Below are 25,874 nucleotides of genomic sequence, written 5' to 3' on the forward strand. Positions count from 1 at the left end.
AAGCCCCTGATCCGGACCCACCACCCACCAACTAGCACCTCCAACCTCGACATGAAACACTGGCTCCGAGACAATTCATTCAGACTCAACCGGAATGGTGAGATGGACCCCATTTCGCCCCAAGCAGCTTTGGCACAGCTACTCCAGTCACAGGTGGGGCAACCGGGAGAAGAAACTTAAAATCTGACTCCCACCAGATGAGCCCCTTTGCGACTCTGTTCGCTATAGAGCAATGAGGTATCCAGATGATGGTAAAATGGAACCAATGGAGATTTACGGTGTCCTTCTGATGGAGCCTCTCCGATTTATTTTATGCTAGTTTGTCACTTTGAATGTTTGTTACTGTAAATGTTAAATGTTTGTTCACTTAAAGTTTTCATGGCCCCACGCCACCACTCTTTTAACGCCACATGATAGTTAGAGGAACTAGTTTGTCGACTGACAACCGATCATAACTACCCTTCTGACTCGAAGGTAGCCACAAAAGGCAACACCCACAACGATCACAAATTCTTACCATTCTTGTCCGGTCGCTCAGGCAGTGGAGTAACGGCACTGGTACCCACCCTGCCTGAGGACCCCCTGGTCAGCTACGCTCGGGTAGTGCACATATGGCACTGGTCACCATCCTACCTGGGGATTCCACCCATTCTTACCCGCCATGGCCCATATGCACCCCATTCGGAACTTTTTGGTTCAAAACTCTTTTCTTCGTTTTATGGCGACCCTTAGGTTGCTTTCCATATGCTATTTACATCCTCAAACACTGGGATGGTACATTCACTGCATCAATCACACACAGGCTGCTCCCGCTGTGACAGTATTTTCTTCTCGGATGTCTTGTCCCAAAATATTTGGTTTTTAAAAAATGAGGAAGTCACATATGGTGACCAATTATACTGGGTAATTGGTAATAAAGGACAGACAGACAGACATACGAGATATTAAACAAGATAATAACAGATATTATGCTTGTGTCCACCAAAAATTCAGAACCACAGAAGCCTCAGGAAGACTATGAAAAAAGAAGAGATCATGAAGACGGACATCATGTTCGACATTTGGATCTTCGCGGGATCCCTCCAGTTGCGCGTGGACACGGCCCCCTGACCCCCCACCCCACTGGCCATAAATGTTTCCCATCCCTGCCACACACTGTACCCAGAGACAGCAAGTGATACACTGACCTGGTGTGACAAATTAATTACCTGGTATCCCCTGTCCTACGTTGTAGAAGCACTGTTAGTAATCGCAATACTACACAGTGTCGTCCAGACACTAAGACTTAGGAAATGGCGGAGGAAAGCCTCCCGCACTCCGGTACACACATTCAGACCCCCTATCTTCAGACTTCAGCAAACCCTCCCCCCCCCCCCCCCACTCCCTTTAAGTGAATTCATAGAATTTACAGTGCAGAAGGAGGCCATTCAGCCCATCGAGTCTGCACCGGCTCTTGGAAAGAGCACCCTACCCAAGGTCAACACCTCCCCCTATCCCAATAACCCAGTAACCCCACCCAACACTAAGGGCAATTTTGGACACTAAGGGCAATTTATCATGGCCAATCCACCTAACCTGCACATCTTTGGACTGTGGGAGGAAACCGGAGCACCCGGAGGAAACCCACGCACACACGGGGAGGACGTGCAGATTCCACACAGACAGTGCCCCAGTCGGGAATCGAACCTGGGACCCTGGAGCTGTGAAGCCATTGTGCTATCCACAATGCTACCGTGCTGCCCTAAATTAAAGTGCATCAACCATTATTTTTGTTTGTTGCTTGTTCTGATAAAAATGATCACAAGGAGGGAGTGTAGCCATCTGGGATGGCCACTTCCAGAATACAAAATGGACACTCGCAAAGAATATAGGGAACTGTGGGCAGTGTTTGAAAACAAGCATGGACAGAGCCTGTATGCATTTTGGGGAAACAGCTCCCAGACGGAATTGAAACTATAGGTCAATTAACATATTGATGGCCCATCTTCGGGAACAAAGGAAAGACACTCAAGCAACCGATACAGTTTCAGACATCCCGGCGCCAGTTCCCCAACCAAAAGCACAAACAATGCCAGGTCAACGGTCACCTAAGACACGACCAGTCATCAGGGCACCCACCCCTTTATGGTCAAGATCAATACCAGTGATCAAGAAGTGGCCCAATTAATTAGGGCCAAGTGTAAGGCCCGCCTAAAAGCGCACAAAGCCCCTTTAGGTATAAGAAGGAACCCCCAGGAGAGATTCACTCTCTTGGATTTGGCTCTCAAAGTGGAGAGACCCATCCACCAGCATCACCAGAAGCAAGTAAGTTCAAGGTCAACGCTCGCTACCAGATGGATGATCTTAGCTGTACTCCTGTATCACTTCAAACCTAACAGTCTCAGATCCGAACAACGGCCATTGTTCCTCTGACTGAGTGGGCACCAAAAGCTAAGTGTAGGCGTTAGCGTTAGAGATAGTTTAGTTTGTAGTACTTTGTGCATGAGTAGATCTTACTGTGTGTGTGTCTTTGAACTAACTAACTGGTGTATTGGCTCTTTGATCAATATTTTGATCAGTATCTTTGATCAGTATTTGGGTCGAACCTCATGGCCATGTCAAGAGATACCTGGCGACTCGAAGGCACAAACATAATTGGGATTAAGTAATGCGACTATATTAACCACCATATTTATAACCAGATAAATATAGCAACACTTCCATCCTGGACTCCCTTCGCCAATTACTAAAAAAGGGGCAAGCCTGGGAATGGTCTCCCCACCAAGATAGGAAATTTAAGAAGGTCAAACAACAGCACTCCTCAGAAAACATCTTGGCACACTATGACCCCAAGAAAGAGTTGGTGCTCACTTGCGACATATCTCCATGTGACTTTGGGGCAGTTCTGACACACAGAGGGCAACATGGACATGGACGGCCTATAGCGTTTGCTTCCAGGACTTTAGCAACAGCAGAATGAAAGTCTGCCCAAATTGAAAAAGAAGAACTGGCTGTGATCTTCGTGGTGAGGGAATTTCACCAGTACTTTTATTGGCAGAAATTCACGATAATCACAGAGCATTGCTGGGCTTGCTGAAAGAAGGCAAAGCGGTGCCACCAATAGCTTCGGCTCGGATCCAACACTGGGCCATACTACTGGAAGCATACCAATCTCAACTGGAGCAAAAGCCGGGAACCCGGGTGGCAAACACCAATACACTAAGCAGGCTGCTATTACTGGATACCCCACCATTGGTCCCAACAATAGCAGAAACGGTGATGACACTACATTTCCTGGACATCATTCATTTGTGGACACAAGTTTTAGTAAAAATAAAACACATAGTGCTAACGGGGAAGATGGAAAGGCCAGTCCAGGTGGAATTCCATCACTACTGGAGCAGAAGAGAGCAGATCACTGTGGAAGACGGGATACTGCTATGGGGAGCACGAGTAATAGTTCCAAGTCAAGAGCGTCGAGCCATACTGGCCTAACTACATCATGGGCACTCTGGAGTCTCAAATGAAGATGCCGGCCAGGAGCTATGTCTGGTAGCCAGGCGTGGGCACAGAAATAGCGGCATTGGTAGGTCATTGCCAAGAATGCCAACAAGGGCAGAAGGTGCATCCATGAGAATGGCCGGGTAGACCATGGTCGCGACTTCATGTTGAATTTACAGGCCCAATGTTTTTTGTTATAAAGTAGATGCCCATTCCAAATGGCTGGATGTCTACAAAATGAACTCGGCAAATATAACAGCAGCCATCGAAAAGCTTTGGTGGATGCGTGGGTTTGAGTAGTGTGATCATTGCTCGGCACAACATCGAGGGCCGAAGGGCCTGTTCTGTGCTGTACTGTTCTATGTTCTATGTAAGGTTCACCAAGATGTTGCCTGGTCTCCAGGGTGTTGGATACGAGGAGAGGTTTAGTAAACGAGGATTGTTTTCACTGGAAAGGCAGAGGCTGAGGGAAGACCTGATAGAGGTCTACAAAATTATGAGAGGCATAGACAGGGTGGATAGTCAGGGGCTTTTTCCAAGGAGGCCCAGATTCAAGGTGAGAGGGGAAAAGTTTAAGGAGATGTGCGGGGTAAGTCTTTCATGCAGAGTGGTGGGTGCCGGAATGCACGACCAGAGGATATGGTGGAAGCAGACACATTAGCAACATTTAAGAGACGTCAGGATGTGTACATGAATAAGGACGAAATGGAGGAGGACTGACCGAGCGATGGCAGAAGGTTTTTTTTAGTTAGGGCATCATGACTGGCACAGTCTTGAAGAGCCGAAGGGCCTGTTCCTGTGCTATACTTTTCTTTGTTCTTTGATTTCGGACAGGAAGGCGATTGGTGACAGGAGAGTTCCACTCAGAGGGAAATATTTAACCACTTAACATTGGCTTAAAATTAGAAATTAGACCATTTGGTCAGGTGGTAAGGCAGAATTATAGAGACAAGATTTTGATTTGGTTTGATTTATTACTGTCACATGTATTAATATGCAGCGAAAGTATTGTTTCTTGCATGCTGTACAAACAATGCATTACCATACAGAGGGAAGGATGAAGAGATTGCAGAATATAATGTTACAGTCATAACAAGGTGTAGAGAAAAGATCAACTTAATACGAGGTAGGCCCATTCAAAAGTCTGATGGTAGTAGGGAAGAAGCTGTTCCTGAGTCGGTTAGTTCGTGACCTCAAACTTTGGTATCTTTTTCCTGATGGAAGAAAGTGGAAGAGAGTATGTCCAGGGTGCGTGGGGTCCTTAATTATGCTGGCTGCCTTTCTGAGGTGGCGGGAATTGTAGACAGAGTCAATGGATGGGAGGCTGGTTTGCTTGATGGATTGGGTTACATTCATGACCTTTTGTAATTTCTTGCGGTCTTGGGCAGAACAGGATCCATACCAAGCTGTGATACAACCAGAAAGAATGCTTTCTATGGTGCATCTGTAGAAGTTGGTGAGAGACGTAGGTGACATGCCAAATTTCCTTAGTCTCCTGAGAAAGTAAAGTCATTGGTGGGCTTTCTTAACTATAGTGTCATCATGGGGGGACCAGGACAGGTTGTTAGTGATCTCGACACCTAAAAACCTGAAGCTCTCGACCCTTTCTACTTCTTTCCCATTGATGTAGACAAGGGCATGTTCTCCACTATGCTTCCTGAAGTTAATGATAATCTCCTTCGTTTTGTTGACATTGAGGGAGAGATTATTGTCGTTGCACCAGTTCACCAGATTCTCCATCTCATTCCTGTACTCTGTCTTGTCGTTGTTTGAAATCCGACACACTACTGTGGTGTCATCAGCAAATTTGAAAATCGAGTTGGAGGGGAATTTGGCCACACAGTCATAGGTGTACAAGGAGTATAATAGGGGGCTGAGGACACAGCCTTGTGGGGCACCGGTGTTGAGGATGATCGTGGAGGAGGTGTTGTTACCTATCCTTACTGATTGTGGCCTGTGGGTTAGATTGTTCAGGATCCAGTCACAGGGGGAGGAGCCGAGGCCAAGGCCACGGAGTTTGGAGATGAGTTTCGTAGGAATGATGATGTTGAAGGCTGAGCTGTAGTCGACAAATAGGAGGCTGACATAGGTGTCTTTGTTATCTAGGTGTTCCAGGGTAGAGTGCAGGGCCATGGAGATGGTGTCTGCTGTGGACCTGTTGCAGTGGTAGGCGAATTGTAGTGGGTGAAGGCAATCCGGGAGGCTGGAGTTGATTCGTTCCATGACTAACCTTTCAAAGCACTTCATGATGATGGATGGCAGAGTCACTGGACGATAGTCATTAAGGAAGGCTGCTTGGCTTTTTATTTGGTACAGGGATGATGGTCGTCTTCTTGAAGCAGATAGGGACCTCAGATTGTTGTAAAGAGAGGTTGAAGATGTCTGTCCAGCACTTCCCTGGAGCGTAGAAACTACAACAAGTTCTTCGCAGCCTTCAACACGTCATCTTGCCAAGGTCATCCCCACACCCCCACAACTTGCCTTCAAACAATCGCGCAACCTCAAACAAACCATTGTTTGCAGCAAATTACCCAGCCTTCTGAACAGCGACCACGATACCACACAACCCTGTCATGGCAATCTCTGCAAGACGTGCCAGATCATCGATATGGGTACCACCATTACACGTGAGAACACCACCCACCAGGTACACGGTACATACTCCTGCACCTCTGCCAATGTTGTCTCCCTCACACGCTGCAGGAAAGGATGTCCTGAAGCGTGGTACATTGGCGAGACCATGCAGACGCTGGATGAACATAGATCGCGCAATAATCGCCAAGCAGGAATGTTCCCTTCCAGTCGGGTAACACTTTAGCAGTCAAAGGCAGCACGGTAGCATGGTGGTTAGCATAAATGCTTCACAGCTCCAGGGTCCCAGGTTCGATTCCCGGCTGGGTCACTGTCTGTGTGGAGTCTGCACGTCCTCCCCGTGTGTGCATGGGTTTCCTCCGGGTGCTCCGGTTTCCTCCCACAGTCCAAAGATGTGCGGGTTAGGTGGATTGGCCGTGCTAAATTGCCCGTAGTGTCCTAAAAAGTAAGGTTAAGGGGCGGTTGTTGGGTTACGGGTATAGGGTGGATACGTGGGTTTGAGTAGGGTGATCATTGCTCGGCACAACATCGAGGGCCGAAGGGCCTGTTCTGTTCTGTGCTGTACTGTTCTATGTTCTATGTAAAGGCATTCAGCCTCTGATCTCCGGGTTAGCATATTCCAAGGCGGCCTTCAGGACGCACGACAACGCAAAATAGCCAAGCAGAAACTTATAGCCAAGTTCTACACGAGTACGACCTCAACCGGGACCTTGGATTCATGTTGCATTACATTCATCCCCCACCATCTGGCCTGGGCTTGTAAAATCCTACCAACTCTCCTGGCTTGAGACAATTCACACGTCTTTAACTTGGGTTTACCCCTATCTCAGGGGATGGTTTTGCACACTAGGGACTGGTTTAGCACACTGGGCTAAATCACTGGCTTTTAAAGCAGACCAAGGCAGGCCAGCAGCACGGTTCAATTCCCGTATCAGCGTCCCTGAACAGGCGTTGGAATGTGGCGACTAGGAGCTTTTCACAGTAACTTCATTGAAACCTACTCGTGACAATAAGCGATTTTCATTTCATTTCATTTCATCTCTCAATCTGTAAAGACTTAATTACCAGCAAATGCTCGCATTCAAAGCGGTGTCTTGCATCTTTGACTTTGTCTATATAAATGTTTCTGGAACATACCTCTTCATTCACCTGAGGAAGGAGTAGTGCTCCGAAAGCTAGTGTTTGAAACAAACCTTTTGGACTTCAACCTGGTGTTGTAAGACTTCTTATTGTGCTCACCCCAGTCCAACACCGGCATCTCCACATCATGGCTACCTTACCTCTGACATTCATTATTTTACAGACCTCTATAAGGTCACCCCTGAGCCTCCTACACGCCACAGAAAAAAGTCCCAGTCTATCCAGCCTCTCCTTATTCCTCAAACCATCAAGTCATGGTAGCATCATAATAAATCTTTTCTGCAGTCATTCTAGTTTAATACTGTAATATTCTTTCGATAATAAGGTGACCAGAACTGAACACAGTATACCAGGTGTGGCCTTACTAATACCTTGTCCAATTCAACACAATGTCCCAACCACTGTATTCAATGTTCTGACCAATGAAACCAAGCATACCGAATGCCTTCTTCTCTACCCTGTCCACGTGTGACTCCATTTTCAAGGAGCTATGGACCTGTACTTCTAGATTTTTTGGTTCTATAAGTCTCCCCAACATCCTACCATTAACTGAGTAGGTCCTGCCCTTATTTGATCTATAGAACTACATCACCTTGCATTTATCTAAATTAAACTGCCATTTATCGACCCAATGGCGCAATTGATCAAGATCCCGTTGCAATCCTCAATAACCTTCTTCACTGTCCACTCTGCCATCAATCTTGGTGTCATCTGCAAACTTACTATCCATGCCTCCTAAATTCTCATCATTAATCATTAATATAAATAACAAATCACAGTGGAAATGCAGTACCTTGTCAAAGGCCTTGTGAAAGTCCATGTAGACAACGTCGACTGCACTGCCCTCATCTACCTTCTTCGTCGCACCTTCAAAAAACTCAATCAAATTTGTGAGACATGATTTTACACTCACAAAGCCATGCTAACTGTCCCTAATCAGTCCTTGCCTCTCTAAATGCCTGTAGATCCTGTCTCTCAGAATACCTTCTAACAACTTACCCACCACAGACATTAGGTTCACTGGTCTGGAGTTCCTACGCTTTTCCTTGTGGCCCTTGTTAAACAAAGGCACAACATTTCCTACCCTCCAACTTTCAGGAATCTCACGTGTGGCTGCCCACAACATCCTGGGATACATTCAATCTGGTCCTGTGGATTTATCTACCTTGATGTGCTTTTAAGACTTCCAGCACATCCTTCTCTGTAATGTGTACACTCCTGAAGACAACACTATTTATTTCCTCAAGTTCCCTGACATCCATGTCTTTCTCAAAAGTAATTAGCAATGAGAACATTAATTTAGGATGTCATCCATCTCTTGTGGATCCGCACATAGATGACCTTGTATGTCCTTAGGAGGCTCTACTCTCTCCCTCATTACTCTTTTGCCCTTTATGTATTTGCAGTAGCCCTTTGGATTTTCCTTTGCCTTATCTGCCAAAGCAGATGCCGCATCTGCCAAAGCCCTCCTGATTTCTCTCTTAACTCTGTTCCGACAACATCTGTACTCTTCAAGGGATCGACTTGATCCCACCTGCCTATGCATGTCATATGTATCCTTCTTCCTTTTGACCAGGACCAGGTATCCCGAGTCATCCACTGCTCCCTACTTCTACCAGCCTTAACCTACACTCTGAAAGGAATGTGCTCACCCTTAACCCTGGTTAACACAATTTTGAAAGCCTCCCACTTAGCAGCCATTCCTTTGCCTCCCAACAGACTCCCCCAACCAGCTTTTTAAACTTTCTGTCGAATAGCATCAAAATTGGCCATGCCTCAATTTAGAATTTCAACTTTTAGGCCAGACCTATCATTCTCCATAGCTATCTTAAAACTAATGGAATTATGGTCACTGGTCCCAAAATGATTCCTCACTAACTCTTCTGTCACCTGCCCTTCCTTTTTATTCCAAGAGGATGTCAAGTTTTGCCTCATTTTTAGTCATGCCATCTACATACTGATTGAGAAATTCCTCCTGAATACACTCTCAAATTTATCACCATCCAAGCCCCTAATGCTATGGCTGTCCTCGTCAATGTTGGGAAAGTTAAAGAACCCAACTATTACCGTCCTATTTTTCTTTCAGCTATGTGTAATCTCCTTACGTATTTGCTCCTCAATTTCCCACAGACTATTTGTGGGCCTGTAATACAATCCTATCAAAGTGGTCTCTCCCATTGGCGAACCTTCAGATCTATCCCCTCTCAGTACTGCAGTAATATTCTCCCTAATCAAAAACACAACTCCCCCACCTCTCTTACCTCCTGTTCTACCTTTCCTCTAGCATCTGTACCCTGGAGCATTGAGCTGCCAGTCTTGGCTCTACCTAAGCCATGTTTCAGTAACAGCTATAATAGCTATCCCAGCCATCATGCCCTGAGTTCATGTGCCTTGCCCGTCACGCCTCTTGCATGGAAGCAACTGTAGTTTATATAGACTTCCCTTGCTCTCTGCCCTGCATTCTCAGACCATCTGCCCGGTCATGTTTTGTCAACTCTCCCTGTGTTTTATTTCCCTTAGCGTTACTGGACTCATTCACTGAGTTCTCCACAATCTGTGCTTTGTACTGTGTCCCTTTTTGATTTTTGAATTTGGTTTTTCTGCCTTTCACATTTCCCCTTATTGTTTATTGTTTCTGTCCCCACTTTAATTCCCTTTGACTTCCTGCATCTGTTCCCATCCCCCTCCCCCTCCCACATTAGATGCGCAGCCACGGCACGGCCACGGCAATGGTGGTCTGTGCCTGGGCTCCGCCACAGTCCCGGTCGGGTCACCGAGGCCACTTGGCCTGTTCCCATCTCCCCTTCTCCCCCACCAGCTCTGGCTGTCCTCCCCACCGCATTTTTTTTTTTAGAACAGTACAGCACAGAACAGGCCCTTCGGCCCTCGATGTTGTGCCGAGCAATGATCACCCTACTCAAGCCGACATATACCTATACCAGTAACCCAACAACCCCCATTAACCTTATTTTTTAGGACACTAAGGGCAATTTAGCCTGGCCAATCCACCTGACCCGCACATCTTTGGACTGTGGGAGGAAACCGGAGCACCCGGAGGAAACCCACGCAGACACGGGGAGGATGTGCAGACTCCGCACAGACAGTGACCCAGCCGGGAATCGAACCTGGGACCCTGGAGCTGTGAAGCAATAATGCTAACCACCATGCTACCGTGCTGCCCCTTTCAGTCCAGCCAGTGTCCGGCCCAGCAGCCCATAGTCGCGCCTCTCCGTGTCCTATCTCCTCTCTCTCACTCATCAGCCACGACACTGGTTTTATGAGTTTTAAAAGCACAAGTGAACCGCACTATCGGGAACTTGGCCAATTAGAGGTGGATAATCGCAGAGGCCCCAGAAAATACCGATTCAGGCCCACTAATGACATGTAAAAAATGGGCTGGGTTCTCCAAAAATGGAGTTATGTCCGCACGCCAACGTAACAATGCTGGCGTTTTACTCCAGACTTTCCTGAAAAAAATATAGAGCAAGTCACTTACCTGCAGGGGGCTAGCAGGGACCTGGGGAGCTTCACACAGCTTTGGCTATGGATACTAGCCCCCGCATCTCCGATTCCGAGTGCGCACTTGAGCATGGCAGCGGCCTCCAGCACTAAGAAAGAAGGTCCCCCGATCGGCCCCGCATCGCTTCATCAGACCCACTGCCTGGGCCGCCCATAAGCCACCTCCCTGGTGAAGGATCTCCCCACCCCCATCACCAAGGTGGTCATGCGTGAGTCCTGACGTGGCCATACGTGGTTAGAACCACGCCATCGGGAAATCAGCCAGTCAGGATCGGAGTATCGCTGGGAGTGTCTCTGGCAATGGCCCCCCTGCCGTGATTTGCGGCGAGTGATTCCCCGGGGACCGGGCATAAAAGTCGATTCTCCGCCCCTGTGCCAAACACAATTTAAGTGCGGAGTTGCAAAGAATCCAGCCCAGTGTTTATTTGTGCAATCCAGAACACATTGACCCCATTGTTGAGACAACAGAGAATTGTGATTTGGGTCAAATCGGCGCCCACCACAATTTTGCCCTCGGAACCTATTCTCTGCCCAATCATGTTTTGCGATTTCAGCGGCAGCCAATGCCTTTCTTCCCTATCTCCATTCTTCTTCTTTATTGTTACATAACAGTGATGCTCTCTGCTCCTCGATCCCACCTGAAGTTAAAACTCACCACTATTCTTAGAATTCCCCTATACCAAAAACGGTCGATATTCTAAATGGTGAACAGGGATTCTCACTCCCTGACTCCAATGCAGGCTTCTGTGGGTGCTATTCAGGTCAAACTATCTTTTCAAGTTATCCCCCGGTATAACCCATACCTTCACCGAAGAATTTTACCTACTTACCCCTTAATAGCATTGATGTCCTGGGTCCTGCGTTATTAAGGAAGTGAAGTAAGCTAATAACCACTTTTTCAGGTTAAGTTAAGTTATTTTTTTCTTTTAAAAGCTGCAAACACTTTCTTTACAGAAAGGAAAAAAGATCTTGCTTCTGGATGCTGCTGCTGGATGCTTCAGGCCCACCTTGGCAATCGATCTTCTTAAAATCTGGTCTTCTTGAGTTGTATTCGCTGGTGAACTCGGTTGCTGTGTCCTGTTCTTCCCATGCACCGAGCTGTGAGAGCTGGCTCTGGCTCTACCCTTTCTTCCGGTGGTTTATATTCTCTTTCGAAGAGTTATTAAGTTTTAACGACTCTATTGTAAATGGGCTTGTTTCACTTTGATAGTTTAAAAGTATCTTTGATGTAAACATCTTACTACAACTAATTATTCACTTTGGGCATATCGTCTCCTCTCAGATCTGATTAAAAAATGCTTTGGTTTCAATAGTTAACTTTTATTTCTGTGATTTCGAATCGTTTAATTTTCCAATTGTCCCCAGCTCATAACTTTGCCTTTGATTTTGACTTAAATTATGTTTCTCGTAGACAGGTCGTCTCCAATTTTCTCTTAATTGTCTTGATGTTCATAGAATTTTACACTTTAAAATTGACACCAAATTCGACTGGGCATCTTCCATCCTTTCCAGCTGTTTACTAAGAGAGTTTATTTCAATTAAGGTGTGAAACTTTGCTTTTAGCTGTATGCTAAAATTTAACTTGGTTATGACTTGAAAGACTTGCCTGTTTTAAACATTCGTCACTTAATGCAATTGAAACTCTCATCCATGCTTTTTCAGATGCTTCCTGAGATAGTTACATTCCATGAAGGTGTGAGCCATTGTTTTAGCTTACCACATGAAACCTATGTGTTTGCTAAGCCTGTTTGTGAGCAAGAATCTGAATTTTACAACCCTGCTCTTTGAAGCTGCTATGAAACCTTTTGTGGGATCTTTCCCTGTACCCTCTCAAACCAGATATTGCCAGACTTCCATGTTTCAAATGACACATTTTTCTGTATTTTCAAGAACACACCTTCTCTGTTCCATTCTCATTTCATGTGATGACCGGTGTTTCTCTCACCTTGTGGAATCATTTGCACAGAGTATTCATTATTTCTCATTTTAATCCTGTTTTTGTTTTGTTAAATATTCTCTCTGAATCAGAACTTCCCTGTCGCCAGTCACCATCCAGCCTGATGGACATGGTAGCTCAGCAAGTCGTATTGATGCATCTGAGCCAAAGTTTCCAGGTTCAATCCTACTTCAGGACATGTCAGCCCAAGAAACATACATGGAAAAGTTTGGCAGGAGGAAGCCACTCAACCATGAGAATCTGCTCCACCATGCATTATGATCATCAAATTTAATATGCTGATCTTGCTTACCCCACATAACCCTTGATCCCTTTAGCCCCAAGAGCTATATCAAATTCCTTCTTATAATCACAACCTTTCTGGGCACAGGGTTCAGTGCTGGGACCTTTGCTGTTCATAGTATATATAAATGATTTGAAGGAAAATGTAACTGGTCTGATTAGTAAGTTTGCGGACGACACAAAGGTTGGTGGAATTGCGGATAGCAATGAGGACTGTCAGAGGATACAGCAGGATTTAGATCGTTTGGAGATGTGGGCGGAGAGATGGCAGATGGTGCTTAATCCGGACAAATGTGAGGTAATGCATTTTGGAAGGTCTAATACAGGTAGGGAATATACAGTGAATGGTAGAACCCTCAAGAGTATCGGCAGTCAGAGAGATCTAGGTGTACAGGTCCACAGATCACTGAAAGGGGCAACACAGGTGGAGAAGATCGTCAAGAAAGCATTTGGCATGCTTGCCTTCATTGGCCGGGGCATTGAGTATAAAATTTGGCAAGTCATGTTGCAGCTGTTTAGAACCTTAGTTAGGCCAGACTTGGAGTGTTCAATTCTGGTCACCACACTACCAGAAGGATGTGGAGGCTTTAGAGAGGGTGCAGAAGAGATTTACCAGGATGTTGCCTGGTATGGAGGGCATTAGCTATGAGGAAAGGTTGAATAAACTTGGTTTGTTCTCACTGGAATGAAGGTTGAGGGGGGACCTGATTGAGGTCTACAATATGAGGGGCATAGACAGAGTGGATTTCCCAGAGTAGAGGGGTCAATTACTAGGGGGCATAGATTTAAGGTGTGAGGTGTAAGGTTTTGAGGGGCTGTACGAGGCAAGTTTTTTACACAGAGGGTAGTGGGTGCCTGGAACGCGCTGACGGAGGAGGTAGTGGAGGCAGGGACAATAGTGAAGTTTAAGTGGCATCTTGACAAATACATGAATAGGATGGGAATAGAGGGTATACAGATCCTGGACGTGTAGAAGATTTTAGTTTAGACGGGCAGCATGGTCGGTGCAGGCTTGGAGGGCCGAAGGGCCTGTTCCTGTGCTGTACTTTTCTTTGTTCTCCAAAAGGGCACCAAAACATCATACATACTCCAAGTATGGCCTCTACAATTGCAATAAAACATCCGTCTTTCTGTACTCACTCTGCAGACCAACATACCCTTTACTTCCTTTACTGCCTGCCCTTGCTGGGTGAGTACTTTGAGCGACTGGTGCACGAGGATACCAAGGTCTCGCTGAGTATACAACTCCCCAATTTACATAGTCAAATAATAATCAGCCTGCCTATTTTACTGGCGAATTGAATAAATTCATATCTATCATCCTATGCTGCATCTGTCATGCATATACCCCTCTAAATCACGCGGAACCATCTCTGCATCCTCCACACAGCTCACCCTCCCGCTCCACTTTGCATCATAAGCAGATTTGGAGATAATATATTGACTTCCCCGGACAAATCATATATATATATAATGTAAAAAATTGTATTCACGATCCCTGTTGTAACGGACTAGCTTCAATTTCCCCAAAACCATTAATTTACTAATACTGATTTCCTTCAGCGCCTGCCAATCAGAAAAAATACCAATTTGTCCCAAAGCCTTGCTTCCTGTATGCTAACCAGTTTTCTATCAATCTCAAGACATTACCTGCACTCCCATGTGCTTTAACTTTACATAGTAATCTTCTATGTGAGACTTCATAAAAAGCCTTCCGAATGTCGAAATAAACCACCTCCACTGATTCACCCTGATCAACTCTAATAGTTACATATTTAAATAATTCCCATAAATGTGTCAAGCGTGAAAGCGTGTACCCTTTAATAAATCCTTGCTGACTTTGTCTGATTAAACCACTGCTTTCTAAATGCTGTGCCATCAATTCCTTGACAATGGACTTCAGCAATTTTCCTACTACCGACAGTGATCTCCGTGTTTTCTCTCTACCTCACTTTTCGAATAGCGGGATTACATTCGCCCCCCTCCAATCTGTCGGCAGCATTCCAGACTCCAAAGAATTTTGGAAAATGAACTCCAATGGATCTGCTATTTCTTGTGCCACTTCCTTATATACTCTGGGATACAAATTATCAGGCCCTGGAGATTTGTCTGTCTTCAATCCCTTTAATTTCCCCCAAACCATTAATTTACTAATACTAATTTCCTTCAGCTCCTCACTAAGACTTGGGCTTCTCAGGACTTCCGGTAAATTATTCATGTCTTCCTTTGTGAAGACAGAAGCGAAGTATGAATTTAGTTCCTCAGCTATTTATTTGTTCCCTGGTATGATTTCCCCCTTTTCTGACTGTAACGGGCATACATTCATTATGTGTTATTTTTCTCTTTACGTACCGATAGAAACTGACTGGAAAAGTTTCTATGTTCCCCATTAGTTTAACTTCAAATTGTATTTTTCCCTACTTAATCAATTCCTTGGTCTCCCATTGCTGAATTTAAAACTATTCCCAATTCTCAGGTCTATTGCTTTTTCTTGTTAATTTGTATGTCTCTTTTTGAATCTAATACTATCTCAAATTTCCCTTGTCAGCCATGTTCTGGTCACAGTCCCCTTTCTACTCTTGCACCAAATAGGCAGAATTTTTTTTTGGAGTTCACCTCTTCATTTCGGTAATTCTTCACAGTCCATCTTAGCCAACTCATGTCTCATGCCATCATAATGAGTTTTGTTAAGATTCACGACTCTGGTCTCAGAATTAACTGCCTCATATCCATCTTGATAAATAATTCTATCATATTATGGTCAATCAGCCATAAGGAATTTACCAGAACTAGATTGCCAACTAATCCTTTCTCATTTCACAATACCCAGTCCAAAATATCCAGTTTCTTGTTGGTTCCTCAATATATATGTGCTGAAAACCTCCCGTATATACTGTAGATATTCCTCCTCCATTGCACTGATTAATTTGACTTATCCAATCAATTTTTTTAAATTTACAAGACTGGCACCACTTCATATTAATTTTGTTCCAACAATGTTTTTGGGTAGTGGAAAAAAAAGAGGGGTCAAAAGTCCACAGAAGCAGGTCAACTCTGCAGCTCCAACATGTTCAACTGTTTATGATTTCAGTCACTGAAAAATCTCTCACTGCTAGAAAGGAAAGTTTCCTAAAGTTCATGCTCTTGCCCTTGGTAAAGTTCACTACTAGCAACTGGTTTGAGCTATTCTGAACCAACCAGAATAACCCATCACTCGTCAACTACTGGAATTCTATTGTATATTTATGCTCTGGTAATTTTATTTTGGTTATGCATTTTTCCCTCCAGGTTAAAATGGGGGTCAGAAGAGACATGATTTGGCCACCAACAACACAGCAAAATCAGTACAACAACAGAGACCTTACGGATCAGGTTTATTGTATGAAATTTTCCAGAGCATGTAGGGATTTTTAAATTCAGTGCATATGTTTAATACTAGATATTTGGTCCCCTAGATACTAATTTACACTATTTCCCAGTTGTTCAATATCACAATCTGTTATTGATGTTCAGGCCAATGATGTTCAAGTTCCCCATTTCTGCAGCTGGCATTAAACAGCAAAGCTAAAGCCAACATCGCTTTGCTTCCTCAAAATGACTTGCACATTTCTTAGTGCTGAATACGCCCTCAGTTTTAGAAGGGAAGCCATGTCCATATATTGTCAGGGTTAGAATTTAAGGTGCTCTGGAAAAGATTGGCGGACAGAAAAATGTAATACAAGGACTACCAGTATCAGTCAACCCAGGACTGGATAACATTCTACCTTGGAATCATTTCTAATGCTGAACTCCCAAAAATATGCCTGTTTCAGATTACAGTATCTTGAATGCATGTGGTACTGCAGAACGACAGGAACAGATCTAACATATGTCCAATAAAAAAAGCATTACCTATTATGCAGTAAATTTAATATTTGCATTTAGGATTAAATAAGTGTTATCAATTCAGTGAAAGCAAGGGTCAAAAACCAATGAGAGCGAGAAAGCTGAGCCTCAAATGTGGCCATTTGTTGCTGCTAACTTTAGCTAATTTGTGCAATGTGATCCGGACCGCATGCAAATCCCAAAACATTATGAGTTCTTTCACATTTTTTTAAAAACAAGAGTGAAGAGTCTGTACCATCACAAGAGTTAAAAAAATTACTGGAACTGCAATTTGCTGATAAATTTATTCATATAGGCAAATGTACTCCAGAAACAATGTGCATAAAGTGCAGCTTCCAAAAGTGGTTTTAAAGACAATTACAGAACACATTAGTGATGTGATAAAACATGGAAGCGGTCAATGGTAAAGCCACATCCCGAAGATTTCAAACTAAATATGCAAAAAATAAAAGTTTTCATTTACACATCCGACTCAAACCTCACTAATAATCACGAAGGAGTCCCATGAACTTGTCCCATTGGAAGAGTTCCAGAATTCTCAGATTAAATTAACATTTTGGAGTGGAGACTCAGTTCTAAGTATAAACTGCATGCAAGAGAGGGCTTCAACCAGTCTGCTTACTGAAGAAACAAGGATTATAAATTATACACGCAGAAAATGACATCAGGAGTCACGTCATTGGGAGTGAAATATATGTAGGTGTATAAAACGTTTTTAAAAAGGGAGGCCCCCCCAACTTCTGCACAGATTTTGTGCAACCACAGATCACGGCCGGGATTCTCTGATCTCACGCCGGGGCGGGGGGGGGGGGGGGGGATGCGTGATCGCGCCCCGCCGCTCCAATGCCAGCCACCAATTCTCTGGCGACCACGGTTTCGCCGCCGTGCCGGTTGGGGGTCGTTGAAATTCTCTGTGCCTCAACGTGAAGAGTTCGGCCAAGTCCCGCCAGCCTGGGTTACGTATGGTCCCACCCGGCGAGACCTCGGAGTTCCGGCTGCGGGGGCCGTCCTGGTGGGGGGGGGGGATGACGGAGGGATCCGACTCTGCGGGGGGGGGCCACACGGTGGCCTGGCCCGCGATCACGGCCAACCGATCGGCGGGTGGGCTAGTTCCGTGGGGGGCCAATGTTCCTCCGTGTCGGGCCATTGTAGGTCTCCACCATATTGCCCAGGGGCTGCGCGGAGACGGGACTCTACGCGCATGCGCGGACCCGCGCCGGCTGTGGGGCGCCAGCTTTCGGGCGCCGGAGCAATGGAGACTACTCTGGTGCCATACTAGCCCCCTAGGAAGGGGTGACTACCTGCCACTTGAAGCCCGTTGACTCCGGAGGGGCTCGCGCCGGCGTCAGAACTTGGCGTGAATCCCTGCCCACAGCTCTTAGGTTCTAATTTCCAATTGCTGTATTCTACTTGAACCAAAAACAGCAATTTAAGGCAACACAAGGACCCAGTGGGGAGGAGTGGAACAATCAATCCAATAAGACAAAGGCTGACCAACCAGACTGCTTGTGCTTCCAGTGTTTACAAGTGGATTTACCAAGCCAAGCTGCACATTTGCTGGAAGGGTTTCATTCATCTACTGAAGGAGTTGAGGACCTGATGCTCGAGGGAGGGTGGAGAACGCAGAGCGAGCGCAAAAAGATTTCACAACAGTCAGGTATCCAAATCAACAAGTTAGTTTTCACACAAATACATTAACTTACTTTAGGGTATACATTATTGTAGCTTTACTTTCAGCCCGGATAGGTTTAGGCATGAAAGCTACTTTATAACCAGTAATGCTCATAGTAACTGAATACTTGTGTGTACAGACAGCTCAGTTGCACAAGCCCATAACGATGCAAATGAACCAGGCCTTTTGCATGCATTAAGATTATCAAACTAGTGATTTGCATGAGAAAGTTTGCGCACTGTAGCCAGCTCAAAATACCCAGTGTTCAAAAATAGGAAATTAGTTTCTTGTACCATTTAAAAATAGCCCTTGCAAATTCAGTAATCCCTTCCAACAGGAATTCTGACTACTAGAGTTTGCCATTTCCAACCCACAACCTACTGACCTAATGTTCCAGTGAGAGGGAAGGAAACACTGCTCCGTTAGAAAAAGATAGTCAGCAATAATGCATTTTAAAAGTGTTCGCCAGTATTTCTGCTCATTAAATGGACAGAAATGCCAAACAATTTACACAAACACCAATTTCACAATGGGCTTTCATGCAGATTTATATGGATTACTACTTGAAACAAAATAGTAAGAGATCAGGACAAGCTGGGTCAATTAGTCCACTTTCAAGTTCCAATGGCTGAAGCAAGTTACACTACATAAATCTTCCCAAACAACTTGGGTTGCTACCCACAGAAGGCCTTCAAGAAATTATATCAAAACTAGTTTCCCCAGCATACAGCTATCAAGCAAAAGCAACACTAGATATCCATTCATCCTCTTAATACTGGCCATTTTCGCAAACTCAGCTGTTAGATCACATTCAGCCCATGGTGTCCAAGTACAACTTATTTTAAGCAGCATTGCATCCATTTGCCAATCCTGTCTGTTTGTCGGCACTGAATGTACTCACTGTGGTCCATTGTACTTGGCACCAAGCTCCCACAGCCCAGATTAGCTTGAGAATACAAGACATAGCTTGAAGTCTGCAGGACATAACAGGCTACAAGATGAAGGCATGTAAAATCGCTGGCTCCAATGCACCCCTCCCTGATGAGCTCAATGCATTCTATGTGAGGAACTGAACAAACGAATGTGATGCAAAATGGGATAATTAGTTAGGATAATGTAGAGGATAGACCCAGGTATAGGAGCCGGAGAGTAGGGCAATGAGTTTATCAGGGAATGAACAAAGGAACTGAGCAAAGCATGGCCAGGAAGGGGGGATGGGCGGTTGCTAGGACCAGATCCTCATGCAGAGTGTGATGGAAAGAATGCTGATAAAAGAGGTCCCCAGGGTTGAGGAAGGCGAAGTGAGCCAATCAGGATACATGGCCAGGTCAGGAAGTGCATAGGGATGACCTATGGGAATCTTGCATTCATTACTGTTGCCTTATTTGGTCATATGTACGTGAAACTTGATGTAACTTGAATGTATCTGTACAGCTTTGTACTTTTTACTCACTCTCGCTGTTGAAGATCCAGGAGACACAGATTGTGTCCTGTGCTTTTAATAGAGTGAGTCACAATAAACAATAATTGATACCTGCAAATCCGTCTCAAATTTTATTGAGACCAGACTGACAGCAAAAGAATCAGGATTGTCATGTGCACGCTTTGAGCAAGAGGTCAGCGAGAGGAAGCCCTCCACCCAAGAAGCCAAGGATGAACTTGTATCTGAGATTACCATTGCAGATGTCAGAGCAGCCTTCTCGAAGGTCAACTCACGGGAAGCCACTGGCCCGGATGGGGTACCCGGACGAGCACTCAGGTCTTGCGCGGATCACCTGACGGGGGTATTCGTAAACATCTTCATCCTCTCTTTACAACAATCTGAGGTCCCTATTTGCTTCAAGATGACGACCATCATCCCTGTACCAAACAAAAGCCAAGCAGTGTGCCTTAATGACTATCGCCCAGTGGCTCCGACATCCATCATCATAAAGTACTTCGAAAGATTAGTCATGGCACGAATCAACTCCAGCCTCCCGGATTGCGTTGATCCACTACAGTTCGCCTGCCACTGCAACAGGCCCATAGCAGACACCATCTCCATGGCCCTGCACTCTACCTTGAAACATCTAAAAACCAAAGACACCTATATCAGACTCCTATTTATCGACTACAGCTCAGCCTTCAACACCATCATTCCTATGAAACCCATCTCCAAACTCCATGGCCTCGGCTCCTCCCTCTGTGACTGGATCCTGAACTTTCTACCCCACAGGCCACAATCAGTAAGGATAGGTAACGACACCTCCTCCACGATCATCCTCAACACCGGTGCCCCACAAGGCGGTGTCCTCAGCCCCTACTATACTCCCTGTACACCTATGACTGTGTGGGCAAATTCCCCATCAACTCGATTTTCAAATTTGCTCATGACATCCCCGTAGTGGGTCGGATATCAAACAATGACGAGACAGAGTACAGGAATTATATGGAGAATCTGGTGAACTGGTGCAACGACAATAATCTCTCCCTCAATGTCAACAAAACAAAGGAGATTGTCATTGACTTCAGGAAGTGTAGTGGGTAACATGCCCCTGTCTACACCAATGGGAACGAAGTAGAAAGGGTCGAAGCTTCAAGTTTTCAGGTGTGCAGATCACGAACAACCTGTCCTGGTCCCCCTATGCTGACACTAAACCCACAAATGACTCTACTTTCTCAGAAGACTAAGGAAATTTGGCATGTCAGCTACGTCTCTCACCAACTTCTACAGATGCACCATAGAAAGCATTCTTTCTCGTTTTATCACAGCTTGGTGTGGAGCCTGCTCAGCCCAAGACCGCAGGAAACAACAAAGGTCGTGAATGTAGCTGAATCCATCACGCAAACCAGCCTCCCATCCATTGACTTTATCTATAATTCCCGCTGCCTTAGAAAGGCAGCCAGCATAATTAAGGACCGCACGCACCCCGGACATACTCTCTTCCACCTTCATCCGTCAGGAAAAAGATACCAAAGTTTGAGGTCACGTACCAACCAACTCAAGAACAGCTTCTTCCCTACTGCCATCAGATTTTTGAATGGACCTAAGTTGCATTAAGTTGATCTTTTCTCTACATCTTGCTATAACTGTGACATATTTTGCAGTCTCTCCTTCCTTCCTTATGCATGGTATGCATTGTTTGTACAGCATGCAAGAAACAATACTTTTCACTGTATACTAATACATGTGACAATAATAAATCAAATCAAATCAAAAGAATGGATCTTGGACAACCAATGAATGGTGAAATAATTTTTAGGTTTAACATCTCACTTCAAAACCCTGCAAAGTGGGCACTGATCCTGTTGATTTGACATCAAGGGAATATTGTGAAGAATACATGCACTGGACATCCAAATTGGAGTATATGGGAGCTAGAGACGAAACATTGCAATCAACTCTGCCACCCACTCGTCCGTTTGGTACAGTATGCACTTTCAGGCCAATGGGAATGAGAGTCAGACTGTTACATTGTAGGGTTTCAACATTTGATGCGGGGGGGGGGGGGGGGGGAAACAGTGTTGGGAGGTTCAACAAATAGAGCAAACGGGAAAAAAATCAGTTTCCATAAGATAGAAAAGAGAAGAAGGTTAAGAGGTGACTTAATAGAGGCATACAAAATGATCAGAGGGTTAGATAGGGTGGACAGCGAGAGCCTTCTCCCGCGGATGGAGGTGGCTAGCACGAGGGGACATAGCCTTAAATTGAGGGGTAATAGATATAGGACAGAGGTCAGAGGTGGGTTTTTTACGCAAAGAGTGGTGAGGCCGTGGAATGCCCTACCTGCAACAGTAGTGAACTCGCCAACATTGAGGGCATTTAAAAATTTATTGGATAAGCATATGGATGATAAGGGCATAGTGTAGGTTAGATGGCCTTTAGTTTTTTTTCCATGTCGGTGCAACATCGAGGGCCGAAGGGCCTGTACTGCGCTGTATCGTTCTATGTTCTATACTGGAACTTCCAGAGGGATTTTGTAAGTTTTGACGTGCTGAATTATTGCGTTGCTAGTGTATTTGAAACTTAAACCCGGCTGTCAGATGCTCTAGTTAGTTTTGGCCCCGATAAAAGATGCGATGCAAAATATCTTTGTGGAAATGGTTCGAGAGGCTGGGGGGTGGAGGGCAAATGATAAGAAATTGACCATTCGAAAATATCTTACAATCCACGTGTTTCAAACAACAGTACACAGGATCTTTCTCAAGACAAAAAGTTAACCGCATAAAGATAAATTTTCCAATTGGTCTCAAGTCTATTTGGCAGAAGGAGGGTCTGCCATAAAACTGTCACAAAAATCAAAACAGGCCATTATGTTACATTACTGGTCAGGAGGCGAATGCTGTAGACGTTGTAGCCATCTAAGATGGACACCAGTAACACAAAATGGAGAACTGCAAAGAGTGCAGGGAAAAACGGACATAGTAAAGAGCAAACAGCTTGCAGAAGCTTTCAGCATTCAGACACTTGCAAAAACCGGTTTCGCCACAGCTGCAGAGTCCAGGCAGCGCTGCAAATGGGAAAACAATCTGCATACCAATGAGGTGATACCGGGACTGTCCCGGACACAATAGATACACTTAAGTATCAATTGATACTTTTCAATAGCGAAGCAGACATGATGGAGCCAGCGAAACCAGGACAATGAGTCCTAAGAACCGCCCCAGCCATCAAGGAACGACCCTAGGATAGGGGGGTTCAAATCATATCGATTGGGAAAGAACCAATCGATCCCCAGCAAGTGAGGGAGCCCGCCCCAAGGGGCACGGACCTCCTGGGACCTATAAAAGAAGGTCTCGTACATGGTTCAGTCTGCTGTTGCCTCATGTCTCCGGCCTCCGACTCCAGCCCCCTGTCTTTTACACCAGCCGTCGAGCAGCAGCCATCGATCAGTAAGTGCCAACGACGATCGCTACGTGACCCAGGCATTGCTTATACTCTTGCCGACTATTAGCGAATAGAAGTTGCAGACCAGAACGGAACAAAGGCCTTGTTCCCTGACCTTGCCTGTTCCTTCTTAGATAAGTATTAGTCGTTTAATGGTAGAAGTAAGTTAGTCTTTTAGCGTGTGCATGAGTATTTATTATAATTGTTATAATAAACTCTAATTGTTTTGGACTTACTAATCGGTGTATAACTTTATTGCTTTGAACTTGACCTTGGTACTTGTGACGGTGTCTCTTCTGGCACCTGGCGACTCCAGAGCATAGAAATAAGAAACAGAGCCAAACGAGTGTTAAGCACACTGCCTCTATTGGAGGAGTGTTAAACACACTAACTTAGAACAACTAACAATGTTTAAATGTAACAGAAACAGATCTGTCTCTGCTAGACTGATGCCCTTAGCAGCAGCTACCTGCACCACTGCCTTGCTTCAGTGGAGTGCTCTGGATTATGACATTGGATTTTTCATCATTGTGTGTCGGGCCCATGCCCATGCAGTTCTTGATCTCAGCAGCCATTGTTACAAATGTCTGTTCAATGTGAGTGGCATTCTTTACACTGGTTTCCAAGAATGTAATTTGGAGAGAGTCGGCAGACTCCTTAGGTGTAGTATAATCCACTACCTTCTTAGTAGTCAAGTCACATATTTTTTTCCTACTAGTAATTTGTTCACATTGTCACTGGCATAGCGAGCTACTTCCTCCAGCCACTGCTTAACATTAGTGAAGGAATGTAGGGGCAGCAGGGTAGCATGGTGGTTAGCATAAATGCTTCACAGCTCCAGGGTCCCAGGTTCGATTCCCGGCTGGGTCACTGTCTGTGTGGAGTCTGCACGTCCTCCCCCTGTGTGCGTGGGTTTCCTCCGGGTGCTCCGGTTTCCTCCCAGTCCAAAGATGTGCGGGTTAGGTGGATTGGCCATGCTAAATTGCCCGTAGTGTCCTAATAAAAGTAAGGTTAAGGGGGGGTTGTTGGGTTACGGGTATAGTGTGGATACGTGGGTTTGAGTGGGGTGATCATGGCTCGGCACAACATTGAGGGCCGAAGGGCCTGTTCTGTGCTGTACTGTTCTATGTTCTATGTTCTATGAATCCTGATCTGTAACATCATACACAATAATAATCCCGTGCGCTCCTCTGTAGCAACTGGAAGTGGTGGTCCGGAATCACTCCTGTCCTGCTGTATCCCAAATTTGTAGCTTAATTGTTTTACCCTCTAGTTCAATGGTTCAAATTTTGAAGTTGGCACCAATGGTATTGATGTAGCTTTCTGTGTGTGTATCATCAGCAAACCGGAGCAGCAGACTAGACTTCCCAACATGGTTGCATGAGGAACGGTTGAGAACTCTCGGTCTGTACTCATTGTGGTTTAGAAGGATGAGGGGGGATCTTATTGAAACTTACAGGATACTGCGAGGCCTGGATAGAGTGGACGTTTTCACTTGTAGGAAAAATTCGAACCAGAGGACACCATCTCAGACGAATGGGACGATCTCCTCACGGTAGCATGGTACCTCACGGGCCTCACGGTAGCATGGTGGTTAGCATAAATGCTTCACAGCTCCAGGGTCCCAGGTTCGATTCCCGGCTGGGTCACTGGCTGTGTGGAGTCTGCCCGTCCTCCCCGTGTGTGCGTGGGTTTCCTCCGGGTGCTCCGGTTTCCTCCCACAGTCCAAAGATGTGCGGGATAGGTGAATTGGCCATGCTAAATTGCCCGTAGTGTAAGGTAATGGGGGGATTGTTGGGTTACGGGTATTCAGGTTATGTGGGTTTAAGTAGGGTGATCATTGCTCGGCACAACATCGAGGGCCGAAGGGCCTGTTCTGTGCTGTACTGTTCTATAAATCTATCTTTTAAAACAGAGATGAGGAGGAATTTCTTCAGCCAGAGGGTGGTGAATCTGTGGCACTCTTTCCCGCAGAATGCTGTGGAGGCCAAATCACTGAGTGTTTTTAAGACAGAGATCAATAGGTTCTTGATTAATAAGGGGATCAGGGGTTATGGGAAGAAGGCATGAGAATGGGGATGAGAAAATATCAGCTATGATTGAATGGGGGAGCAGACTCGATGGGTTGAGTAGCCTAATTCTGCTCCTATGTCTTATGGTCTTAACACCCAAGTCACCAATGAGGAGCAGTTTGAACAAGTAGTCATATTTAGGCTTCATGGCTGACATGTCAGAGAGAGAGAGGGAGGGAGGGAGGAGAAAGAGAGTTCGGGCTCCTCTGGATTGGGATGGTGGAGGGATGAGGCTCCACTGGATGGAAGGAGGTGGGGGGTGATGAATCTCCTCTGGAGGGTCCGGGTTCCTCTGGATTGTGTAAGGGGAGGGGAGCTGAGACTCCTCCGGCTGGAAGGAGAGGGGGGGTGATGAATCTCTTCTGGGGGGTCCGGGCTCCTCTGGATTGGGGGATAGGGAATATGAAG

At 45.4% G+C, this 25,874-nt stretch overlaps 1 pseudogene; it reads right to left on the reverse strand.

The window, feature by feature from the left end:
• Window positions 1-23,849: 23,849 nt before the first annotated feature.
• Window positions 23,850-25,623, reverse strand: LOC119976145 (annotated as a pseudogene).
• Window positions 25,624-25,874: the final 251 nt, after the last annotated feature.

The sequence above is a fragment of the Scyliorhinus canicula genome, chromosome 13 (genome assembly GCF_902713615.1).
Source record: "Scyliorhinus canicula chromosome 13, sScyCan1.1, whole genome shotgun sequence".
Taxonomy (NCBI): Eukaryota; Metazoa; Chordata; class Chondrichthyes; order Carcharhiniformes; family Scyliorhinidae; genus Scyliorhinus; species Scyliorhinus canicula.